This window comes from Ascaphus truei, chromosome 12 (genome assembly GCF_040206685.1).
Source record: "Ascaphus truei isolate aAscTru1 chromosome 12, aAscTru1.hap1, whole genome shotgun sequence".
NCBI classification, from domain to species: Eukaryota; Metazoa; Chordata; class Amphibia; order Anura; family Ascaphidae; genus Ascaphus; species Ascaphus truei.
In genome coordinates, this window is record NC_134494.1 from 26,596,674 (window position 1) to 26,608,992 (window position 12,319).

The following is a 12,319-nucleotide window of genomic DNA, read 5'->3' on the forward strand; positions in this document are numbered from 1 at the left end:
ACTACCATATCTCCTTTGAGATTACAGGTTTTTAGTATTGCCATTGGCAATCATTTAACCACCCCAATAGACTAATTCATGGTAGGGTTAATTAGTTCTTCATTTTTTTAGCTTGTGTTCAGGTTATATTAGAGGCGCTACTTCATTGCTTTTTGTTTCTTTTGAGATATATAGATATATATATCTATATATATATCTATATATATATATATATATATATGATGTGGTGAGTTCTGGGGTTAGAGCTGGCTGGGACTGTGTGTACACATTACAAACTGAATTACTCAGCCATACTAGCTGAACAGCTCAACTGTTGAGAAGGCTGAGCAGGCATCCACCTCTGCTGCTGCTCCAGTGTCTGATGCTATGGGGATTCTGAGCCTCAAAAATACTGAGGATGAGCTGGAGATTTTGATAAATGGAGTGGTGGACAACCACTCCAGATTACATGGGGCTTTATGCTCCCGTGTTAGCACCGTGGAGATGCAGCGTATTTTAAGCCCTGGGAAACATGGTCTGCTCAGTGGATATGCTTAAAAGGCTGGTTGACCATGCTGCCCAGGCGACGAAGACAGGAGGGGGACCACCTGCTCCCCTGCATCTCAGCCCAATAGAGGAGCGGCTGAGCTCTGTGATTGCCACCTGCCAGGTAGTGGGTCTTCCTGAACTGGTGGGCATGGAGGATGTGGAGAGGTCTGGCAAGTCAAAATACAGTATACTGTATATCTATCTCATGTATACATGTCATTTTATACACAACTTTGAAAATCAGAGCAAAGCTTACAGAAGGAGCAGCTCGGTGAGTTAAGGCACTAGCTCATAGTTTGAAACCTAGTTCAATTCCTGGTGTCAGCTCCTTGTGACCTTGGGCAAGTCACTTTTTCTCCCTGTGTCTCGGGCACCAAAAATAGATTGTAAGCTCATCTGGGCAGGGACTGTATCTGTAACAATCCTATGTTCTGCGTACCGCACACTATTCTGTAATTGTGACGCGCTTTGAGTCCTATTGGGAGAAAAGCGCTATATGTATATCTTTATTTCTATAGCGCCATTAATGTACTCAAAAATGTACCAAGGTGTACAGAGAGAGCAGAGATCCCACATGGTGCACACCACCGCAAAACATGTGTAAAGCGGTCAGTAATAAAATCACATTTTAATAGGCATAATTAAAATAAATGTATTACTGGGCAGAGAGTAGCTGGTGCTCATAGACGCAAAATAACTGAACGGTTTATAAGGCGGTGTTCATCTCCATATGCGCACAGCTTGATTTTTAGCGGTAGCTCTCATCATCAGACAAACATGTGTGGCGGCGGCTTGGGTAGGAGCCCTAGTGCTCAGCACATCTCCCTAGTAGTTTCAGTGATGGATAGGACGTAGATTTAGAGGATACAGATACAGTTGAAATATAGCTGAACTGTATCCGCGCCTTGATACTATGTATCAATATGTCCGAAGTGGAAATAGCAACTGTGTTGTTACACCATGGATAGAACAAAGAGGGATACCGGAGCCTAATAAGTCCAATTAGGTGGATTCCTGGATATCCAGTGGTGATAGTTCAAATTCCAGAATGATCAGCAACCTGTTGATCTTGTGATAACCAGATGCAACCTCATTCATAGGGAGTGGAACATGAAACAAAATAAAAAATATTTAGTGCAACACAGCTATGATAATTCATACAGACATGAACTCACAGACCTATCAGTAACACAAACAGGACTAACAAACATAGACAGGACTAACAGCCACAAAAGCAAAGCTAAGGAATAAAAATTAGTTTAATATAACTACAATAGGTAAAAGTTGTTGACATTAGCAGGAACGCCAATCCGGTTGGGTAAAACCTGAGTAACACTCACAGGACGGCAGAAGGTTAAAGGTAATGTCACACGGTGAGGAGTATCAGAGGAGTTGAGATCGCCGTCCCTTCCAGTATCGTCAAAAGGTCCCGCCCGCTTGTGACGCAACGTCCGGTGACGTCACTACCGGTCCCGAACTGACACGGGACTTGGAGAAGCACACCTGAGACGCCACCTCCGGGTCTAAGGAACCAGGACACACGGGAGAGTTCACGGTGATCAGAAAGCCCTGCGAATCCTCTACACGTGGACGATAGAAACCATCAGTTCAGCTGATGCACATTACCTTTAACCTTCTGCCGTCCTGTGAGTGTTACTCAGGTTTTACCCAACCGGATTGGCGTTCCTGCTAATGTCAACAACTTTTACCTATTATAGTTATATTAAACTAATTTTTATTCCTTAGCTTTGCTTTTGTGGCTGTTAGTCCTGTCTATGTTTGTTAGTCCTGTTTGTGTTACTGATAGGTCTGTGAGTTCATGTCTGTATGAATTATCATAGCTGTGTTGCACTAAATATTTTTTATTTTGTTTCATGTTCCACTCCCTATGAATGAGGTTGCATCTGGTCATCACAAGATCAACAGGTTGCTGATCATTCTGGAATTTGAACTATCACCACTGGATATCCAGGAATCCACCTAATTGGACTTATGAGGCGCCGGTATCCCTCTCTGTTTTACTTTTGTGTTCTGATTGTACCATCAGATTGTCATCAGGCTGCCTAGCTTGCCACTAGGGCCACCCTCATATTAGGGTCTTATTTATTTATCTCCATTAGCGCTATTCTACATCACCATTTTCTTTCTCTACACCATGGATAGAGGCATAGGGCCTCATGCACTAAAGGTTCATAAAAAAAATCACCGGACCATTTAAATCACCCTTTTTATGAGCGTTGCTATCACGGTATTCAGAAAGCCTTCATTACCTGTCATAGCAAAATTCACAAAACGGGTGATAAGCCGGTGATCTGATGAACGACCCTCTGAAAAGACCTTACCCGGCGAATTGTATCTGCTGCAGAGAGAGCTGCTCTGAGAGAGCCGTCTCTCCCTGTGCAAATATCGCCCGAAATTTATGTGTATACGTTTTTATTTTGTTAATAGTTTAGATGAGCAGGGGGTCTCCTGAGCTGAACCGCATTGGTTTCAGCCTCAGGGACCCCCTACTTCCCTAGATACAGGCCCCGTTATGGGGTGCCGGTATCTCCTATGCATTTTATTCCCATGGTCACGTGACGCGGACATTTAAATGCATAGGAGATACCGGCACCCATAACGGGGCCTGTATCTCGGGAAGAAGGGGGTCCCTGAGGCTATCCGCTATGCTAATGAAGTTTACTGTAAATGCATTTTTATTGCACAGGATTCACGCCATGGGTCTCTGGTGCTAATATTAATGGATATCAGCCCCAGAGATTCCCGGCATCAATCTTATGCAGGAAAAATGTATTTTTGTTTCTAAGTCCCATCTCGCCGCTTCTCTGCAGGTTTCCAACACCTTTAAGCCAACTTTTTCTGGCATGAGGATTTTGTGATAAAATCACCATTCTAGAGCGGTGCTAGGCGTTCATAGCCAAATCACTGCTACTAGAATTGCACGAGTTTATGAACATGCCGAAAAGTGTCGATAAGTGGCTTATCACCGCTGCCTCTGTGATTTTTTTTATGACCAATGTTTTTGGAGCGATTCAGTCTTTTATCACCCACTTATCACTGCTTACTGAATAGCAGTAGACATTTTGGGTGATAAGTGGCTTATGAACCCTTACAGCATAGGCCCCATAGAGTTATTGGTCTCTATTTGTGATGATTAAAATCACAAATTGAGACCAATAACTCTGTGTCCCCACCCCTGGAGGACAAATCCATGGTGTAAAAACCACTATTCAAATATAATGGGAATATACAGTACCATCAGATAAGCAACACAGTTGCAATTCCCACTTTGAATACATTGATACATAGTATCAAGGCGTGGATATAATTAGACTGTAAGCTCCTCGGGGCAGGGACCCCTCTTCCTTAATGTTACGTTTATGTCTGAAGCACTTATTCCCATGATCTGTTATTTATATTATCTGTTATTTATTTGATTACCACATGTATTACTAGTGTGAAGCGCTATGTACATTAATGGCGCTATATAAATAGAGACATACAATACAATACAATATCGTTCAGCTATATTTCAATTGTATCTGTATCCATGTTTATGTATCAGGTGTAAAGTATCAGCCACAGCGCTACTCATATGCTTCGATAAGGAGGTGGGTTTTTAGATGGGTCTTAAAGGTGGATAGAGAGGGTGCTAGTCGGGTAATGAGGGGAAGGGCATTCCAGAGGTGTGGGGCAGTCAGTGAGAAAGGTTTAATGTGGTAGAGGGCTTTAGACACAAAAAAGGGGTAGAGAGAAGACATCCTTGAACAGAACGCAAGAGTCGGGATAGAGAGAAATTAGGGTTGAGATGTAAAGAGGGGCAGAAGAGTTTAAAACTTTAAAAGTGAGGAGGAGAATTGAGTGTGTGATACGGAATTTGATAGGAAGCCAGGAGAGGGATTTCAGCAGGGGAGACGCTGAGACAGATTTAGGAAAGAGTCGAGTGATTCTGGCAGCAGTGTTTAGGATAGATTGTAGGGGAGACAGGTGAGAAGCAGGAAGGCCGGACAGCAGGAGGTTACAGTAGTCGAGATTGGAGAGAATGAGGGCCAGAGTCAGAGTTTTAGCAGTCGAGCAACAGAGGAAAGGGCGTATCTTTGTAATATTGCAGAGGGAAAAAACAACAAGTTTTAGCTACATTTTGAATGTGTGAGGAGAATTTCAGAGAGGAGTCGTGTGGTACCCCTAGGTTGTTTTCTTATATCACTGATACCACCAAGGACAGTGGATGCCAATGCACACTGTAACTAGCATTTTCTATAATCCGGGGTTCACACACTCCTATTGGATTTGATATGCGCTATTTAATTGTTTTTTATAGCCCTATATTTTAAAGTTTCTTGCTATTAAATATTGTTTTTAACTAATACACAAATCATCCACACGGGTGAGAGAGTGCTATAAATTGGATTTCTTTTTCTCTCTGGTGACTATGCTCTTCCTTCTGCTAACGATCACCCCACTGCTTTAGCTATTGTCCCGTGCCTGTCAAATCATCTTCCTGTCTAAATGCATTCCAGACTTCTCTTGTTTTCCATTTCAAACATGTTAGAAATAGCCACGTTTAAAGTACTTAACATAACGTTATGCCCAGGACATACTAGAAAATAAGCGGTACGTCTAAATGTAATTTCTCCTCAAAAGGGTGATAAACATGGTTGCCACCTTCTACTGAAGGCCAACCCGGAGACAAATGTGTAAAAAAAAAAAAAACTTTTCTCTTACTTGGTGTGGCGGCGTCTCCCGGCACCTTCCTGCAACTCCCCTTCCAACTGCAGTGAACATGGCTGCGCGGCGTCAAATGATGCCGCGTTGCCATGACAACGGGACGCTATGTGAGGTCGTGACGCTACGCTGCTTCACGTTACCATGGCAACGTGGCGTAGTGTGTGTGTAGTTGGAGGGGGAATTGAAGGAAAATGCCGGAGGACTCTACCACACCCCGCCACCCATAGATTGACAGGCTAAACCCGTAGCCCGGAAGTAAGTGCCCAAAACCCAGAGGTGGCAACAAACTGTAGCAGGCCTCAGCTCTAATTCATGTGCATGGGAGTGAAGGCCTTCTAAAGTTTAGCAATAGTTTGTGGATCAGGGCCTCTGTTTTTAGTCCTGCTAAAATATTCTGTAAATAAAAAGAGATGTTAAAACAAATGGCTGTTTTATACAAACCATATCTATCCAAATGTGCTTATATGTGTGCCCCAGTTCTATATGACTGTAATTCAGTACAAAGGACTCGGGGCCATCCCTTAAGGTTGTCCCAGGACATACTTGAAAACGAGCGGTAACTCTCAATGTATTACTTCCTGGTAAAATATTTTATAAATAAAATTAAGGTTGGAGGAAAGGAGATTTCACCAGCAACAAAGGAAAGGGTTCTTTACAGTAAGGACAGTTAAAATGTGGAATTCATTACCCATGGAGACTGTGATGGCAGATACAATAGATTTGTTCAAAAAAAAGGTTGGACATCTTTTTAGATGGGAACGGTATACAGGGATATACCAAATAAGTATCCATGGGAAGGATGTTGATCCAGGGATTAATCCGATTGCCAATTCTTGGAGTCAGGAAGGAATTTATTTTTCCCCTTATGAGATATCATTGGATGATATAACACTGGGGTTTTTTGTTTGCCTTCCTCTGGATCAATAAGTAAGTATAGATACAGGATAAAGTATCTGTTGTCTAAATTTAGCATAGGTTGAACTTGATGGACGTACGTCATTTTTCAACCTCATCTACTATGTAACTATGTAACTATATGTAACTTTAATGTGTCATTTTATTTTTGCAGGACCATCAAGCAGATAGCCCTTGTCTGAGGCTGTACAGCCCGTGGAGGAAGAGCAAGCAGAGGGGGAGATGTGACCCACACCCTCACTGAGGTTACTCCTGAGGAGTTTAATGTTCCTCCTCCCGCTGCCCCAGCCGCCGGTCCAGCCTCTGCACCACCAGCTAACCGTGATGCCACTCCGGCTGTACCCAGACGCCACACTTCAGTACCCCCTGTCTGAGAGCACCCATCTGGTCCATCAGCAGGAGCTGCAGGTTCCCAAATATCATGGCCCAGCTTGGTCGGCGACGTCACGACAGATGGAGAAGAGCTCACGCCATAGGGAGCAAGCAGCCCACCGCCACCACCGCATCATCACTCATGTCCTGCGGCAGTATTCCAGTGCAATGCTTGATGGCATGGGTCAGATTGCGGCAGCCCTCAATGGCCTCACGTTGGTAATGCAGCAGGGGCTGGAGAGCATCAAAGCACCCTCCATGCTCACTACACCCGGTGCCTCTTGCCAGTCCATGCCAACATCAGGGATCTCACTGCTGCTGCCAACGCCACCTCCTCCATCCTCTGTTGAGGTGTGGCAAGCATTCCACTAGGAGACCCAGTGAGCCTGCCAGTTGGCCGGCTAAGAGGAGGCGCTAAACTTTCTTTTGAGTTAATTTGTTTCTTTTTTTATTTTATGTATATTGCTAATAAAAGCACAATACACACACAGCGCACCAGGGATTAGTGACCAGAGAATAAACGTGATTGATGTTTAACTTGAAATAAAGCCTCTATTCAATAATAGACTTTTACTTATCCAATAAAAATTTTAATAGACCATATATAAAAACACACAACAATCAGGCGGTGTTAAAGCCGCCCTAATGCAAGAGCATGCACTCACACTCTTATGACATCTGAATTGAAACCCTAAGGTAACACACCGACCCGTGAGGCAATACTGATCTGCACAGCATGTACAGAAAATCAGTCACAGAAACAGTTTGTTTCGGGAAATCCAATTTTCAAGTCTCAAAAAGTCAGATTGAAGTACGTGTCCAAGGTCAGAGAGGTAAGGGCTGTGTATAAGATTGTGTCATCTGCATACATGTGTATTGAGGCTTCCTTACAAGCTGTAGGAAGATCATTGATGAACACTGAGAAGAGTAGTGGCCCCAGAACAGAGCCTTGTGGGACACCACAGGTGATATCCAGGGGGTTGAAGTTAGAGCCAGAGATGGACACATGTTGGGATCTACCTGATAGGTAGGACTGAAACCAGTTTAAAGGATGCTTCCCTATTCCAGAGCACTGGAGTTTGTTGAGCAAGATAACATGATCAACAGTATCAAAACCTTTGCAAAATCTAGGAATACTGCACCATTGAGTTGTCCCAGTTCCATTCCACACTGAATCTCATTTCAAACTTTTAGGAGGGTAGTTACCATGGAATGTTTGGGGTGAAAGCCAGATTTGAATTGGCTAGGGAAATTTGCCTTGGTATAGTAATTGCTTAATTGGGAGTTAACACATTTTTCCATGACTTTGGATAGTATTGGGAGAAGAGAGATTGGCCTGTAGTTCGAAACAGTGTTTTTGTCCCCACTTTTGAAGATTGGGACAACTCTGGCAGTTTTCCAGGTCTTCGGGATATGGCCTGCAGACAGAATAGAGTTGACTAGGGAAGCAATTGGTTTGGCAGTGGCTGGGGCACCAAGTCTTAGGAACTTAGATTGCAGTAAGCCAGGTCCACATTGTCTGCTTAGTTTTAATTTGAGGAGCGCTTGTGTAATCTCATCTTGAGATACTGGGACAAATTGAAAATTGTGGGCAGTGTTCGGAGAGGGTGGGGCTATATGGGTACTCTCAGAATGAGGTTCATATTTGTGGTTTGGGTTTTGTTTCGCAAATAAATTAGTAGCACACCCCACAAAGTAATCATTGAATGCATTTGCAATGTCAGTGGGATTAATATGTTCCATCATATATGTAGTCCCCCTTTGGGGACTACTAAGTAATGTAAGGGGTTAACGGCCTTAATAGGTTAACTAGGTGGGATCATCCTGGTATTGCCCCTCCCCATCATGTGATGTAGGATCTCGTGACCAATGATATCCACATAGGGAGATAGAAGGATGTATATATAGCTCCACCCATTGTTCTTGAAGCAGGTTCCTCTGAGTTCTGTCCTTAAATATTTTTAAGTATATAGATTTGTATTCTAAGAGTGTCCTGACCCTTTATTGTTTTCAGTTAAGGAGTGTGCCCTATATAGTTCACGCCTATAGTAATGGCCGAGGATTGTTCTCATTTGGGAAGAGGAGTGAGCATGTTCTTAGCAGGAGTTCTCAGAGCAGTAGCATAATAGGATCGGTCCCACAGGAAGGTCCTTAGTAAACTGCAGATTCAATATGTATGGATGAAATATGCAGTACATAGTTAGGGGCTACTGATCCCAGAAAGCAGAGTTTATTCCCAACATGTTCCCCACTTGAGATGGGACACTATTGACGCTATGCAGGAGAATGCCAAACTAACCAATACAAAGGGGAACAAGTATAGGTTCCTCCCCAATGTAGGAGTGAGAGATCCCCGTGGGAAGAAGAACAGAGTAACTTCATGATTTGTCACCAGTTAATATGTCTACCGTGAAGTATGTCGGTGTATGGCGAGCATTATAAACAGATGTGAAAAAAGCTCTTTTTGCACTATAAAAGTTCCTAGCGCCCATCCTCATTCTATCTGCATTTCCACGCCCAGCCTGCAGGGACCCAGCACCCTGATCAGGTACGAGAGACTGAGCATCGCCATGTATATAGTTCACCCCGATGCAAACTCCTTTAAAGTTGGACGAGGAGGGTTATATATATATCTCTTTGTATGATGCATCTAATGAAAGAGTTAAGTACTACACTCAGTACAATAATGTGGGTACAGCTTAAAACCTGACCTTTTTCCTTGCAGGCTAATCCCTGAAATAACGCTAAGATCATCATCGTCTGGATGTGAGTCAATGATATGTGAATGAACTCAATGATATTGCCACTGAATGTAGATACTTTGTAGCACAGTCCCTTGTCACATGTCCCCTGTACACAATAGCACTTTACTGCAGTTTGTCTGTTATCCTTTAGTTTAATTGTATCCTCGTCGGGGAAGAGTTCCATTATCTTTCTCCTGCATCCATTTGTTAAAGAGCGATGTCTTCGGGCCAATCAGAGCTGCTGGGGGAGTGGATACACTGATTTGTGGCATGCTTACTGTGTGGATACATTTTGATGACATACTTTCTGTATGTATTTATAGCTACAGTAATGTAAGGCTGCTAAATATTTGTATTATAAGGAATATATCATAATACTTATTGCACCCTCCAGCATGACATTCGCCAGCATCTCCTCGTGTTCCCACCTCTTCCACCCCCTTTCCTGTCTTTCTCTGCAGGATACCTCCAGGTGGAATAGTGGCTTTCCTTGGGTATTTAGGTTTGAGATATTTTAGGGCCACAACTCCTCTCTCTGAATGGACACTGAATTTTCTTGATATATTTTGGCTGTTTTTGTTGTTGTGGTGAATACATAGAGTATAGCTGACTTCCAATGCCTCAACATATACTATGGCTGCATTCTGTACAAAGAAAACAAACCACCATGTGAAGAGGCATCCACCAGACACCACAAAAACATCATCCAGTTAGAAAGCAGCAGGAGCTTACAACTACAGTACCTATTAACCAATGCCTGCAGCTACTCAGGGAAATGTAGCGTGAGACATGTCTACTACACCAGATTATTCACCCATGTATTCATGTATACAGTGGCAGCTTCTGTCATGGGTTTCCTTACTCGTAAAACATTCTTGTGATTTAAATGTGCATACCGTGGGGAGTTACATGAACAAGGGTGCTGGCTTAATTGTGTGGTGATCTTGAAATAACCTCTGGAATAACCCTTGTCAATGTCAATTATATTCCATTTCGGTCCTTATGCCATTCAAGGCTGCAAAATGGAACGGGTATAAAAATAGCTAATTTATGCAACACAATTCCTTTTTAAAAATCACAGTTGTACAGGAAATGTAAAGAAGGCGTTGTGTACACCAGGGGTGAGCAACTCCAGTCCTTAATCTGACCTGTTGGTGACCCTTTTCAGGATATCCCTGCTTCAGCACAGGTGGCTTAATCAGTGGCTCAGTCGAAGATTGATTGAGCCCCCTGTGCTGAAGCAGAGATATCCAGAAAACCTGACCTGTTGGCAGCTCTTGAGGACTGGAGTTGGCAACCCCTGGGTCTGTGCTATACAGTTACACAATCCATGTATATTAAATAATGTCAAATATAACACTGGCGGACAAAGCTCATACCAGAGTCTTTTCCCTTACACTGCTTCACCGTCCCGTTAAGATTTGAAACCTGCACACCCACCTCAGCATCGAAAGAAAAGCAGAATGTTATTGTACAGAAAAACGTATAAAGTACGTTCTGCACAATCCTCTAAAAAAAAATAAAGCACTATTTTGCCATGTATCCCTAAAAATGCTCTGAAAATGTAAATGCCACATGATTTTTTGCATTAACATATCTTAAATAACAGAGACCTTTCTTTTGAAAGTACCGCAGCAAAGCTATGTTCTTGTCAGCCTAGCAGAATAAAAGACTTCTAGCAGATACAACTGTGGGAGAGCCTCTGATATAGTCACAGTTACAGTAATAATCACTGTATCCTTGTAACATTTGTATCTGATTGGCATACAGTACAATTACCTATAAGAATGCCATGCTGCAGAGACAGGTAGGTTCATTCATCTCAGATGGGCCAATGCACTTTGAAAGGTTTCACGTGGCGCCTACATCGGTATCATGCATTAAATAAACATTGTACATAAATGCATTGCGTAGGTTCCCATCAATAACACATGACATGTCTACGGCAATCCCTAAATATGCCTTAAAGTTGCCACTTACCTGCTTTGTTTCCACCAACGTCATTGAGCGTAGCAACGCCGCCCTGTTCTGGCCCAATGCAAATTCAAAATCAGGACTCGCGTTAAATGCAACTTCCTTCAAGGGACATTTATTTATACTGAAGCTGGAAACCGGAGTCGAAAAACTCAGTGAAGTGGATAATTGCCCAAGCCCTGATTCACTGCAACTTTAACAAGGGATTAAAAAAAAAAAAGCCTGGATCAGCCTTGTAGCTGGAAATGCAGTTTATTCCGAGTTATGCAGATTACAAACCAAAATGTAAATTATTCGGGGTTTTTTTTTTTTCCTGAGGCCAGCCTCTCTTCCACTCTTGGGAGCTTTTACCATTTAAGGTCAATGCTACATTTGGCTGTACAAGCGGAGCGCAGGCTTTTTCTAATATACAAAGGCTACAGACCGTCTCACAGAAAGATTGTTTAATGTAGAGTAAAGAAATTGTTCAGAAATCTCGCTGCTCTTTTGAACGGCGAAGGAATTAGAAAGCGTTCCCCTGTCTGCTAAGACGTGTATGTTAGGACGACAAAATGCAGACTTCCTAGATGTATAAACTGTGCTCTCTTATCAAACTATTTCCGAATGATTGCATCATAAGTGTAAAAAAAATAATAATACACTCAAATGAAACGGACATTTTTTTCCACATTTCTTAACCCTTTGAGTGTTAAACTGCCCCGTAAACCAGTGATGCTGACATTTCTGGCAGTGAAAAGGTTAAATAAGATTTGTAAACAGTTTCTGTCCATCTTTTCGCTGGTCCGGATTAAACTATTCAATGTTGACAAGGTTCCTGGGTGGTATGTACATTTAAAGCAAACCCGGGGTAGATTCCAGCCGTGATAATCCACATTTCCCGAAGTTCTTCATAGCTAAAAATAGGTGTAGTATTTATCATACCCGTGGTAGCTGTCATATTGCGCATACGATGTCTGGGTAGCATATGCATTCACTACACAAGCTGCGGCACATTAACTGTGTGTAATGGGAGCAGTTTACATAGAAACTAAGAGAGTTACATAAAGAACGCTAGATAA

At 42.6% G+C, this 12,319-nt stretch overlaps 1 protein-coding gene across 2 annotated transcripts in view; it reads right to left on the reverse strand.

Annotated features, from left to right (window-relative positions):
- The window catches only part of IRAG1 (inositol 1,4,5-triphosphate receptor associated 1), a 111,717-nt gene extending 99,985 nt beyond the window's left edge, over positions 1–11,732 (reverse strand). The window contains exon 1 of one of the 2 annotated variants that reach the window (XM_075567102.1): positions 11,268–11,732. The gene's annotated coding sequence lies outside the window, so the exon portion shown is untranslated. The remainder of the gene's footprint in view (positions 1–11,267) is intronic. The other variant, XM_075567101.1, reaches the window with a different exon arrangement.
- Positions 11,733–12,319: the final 587 nt, after the last annotated feature.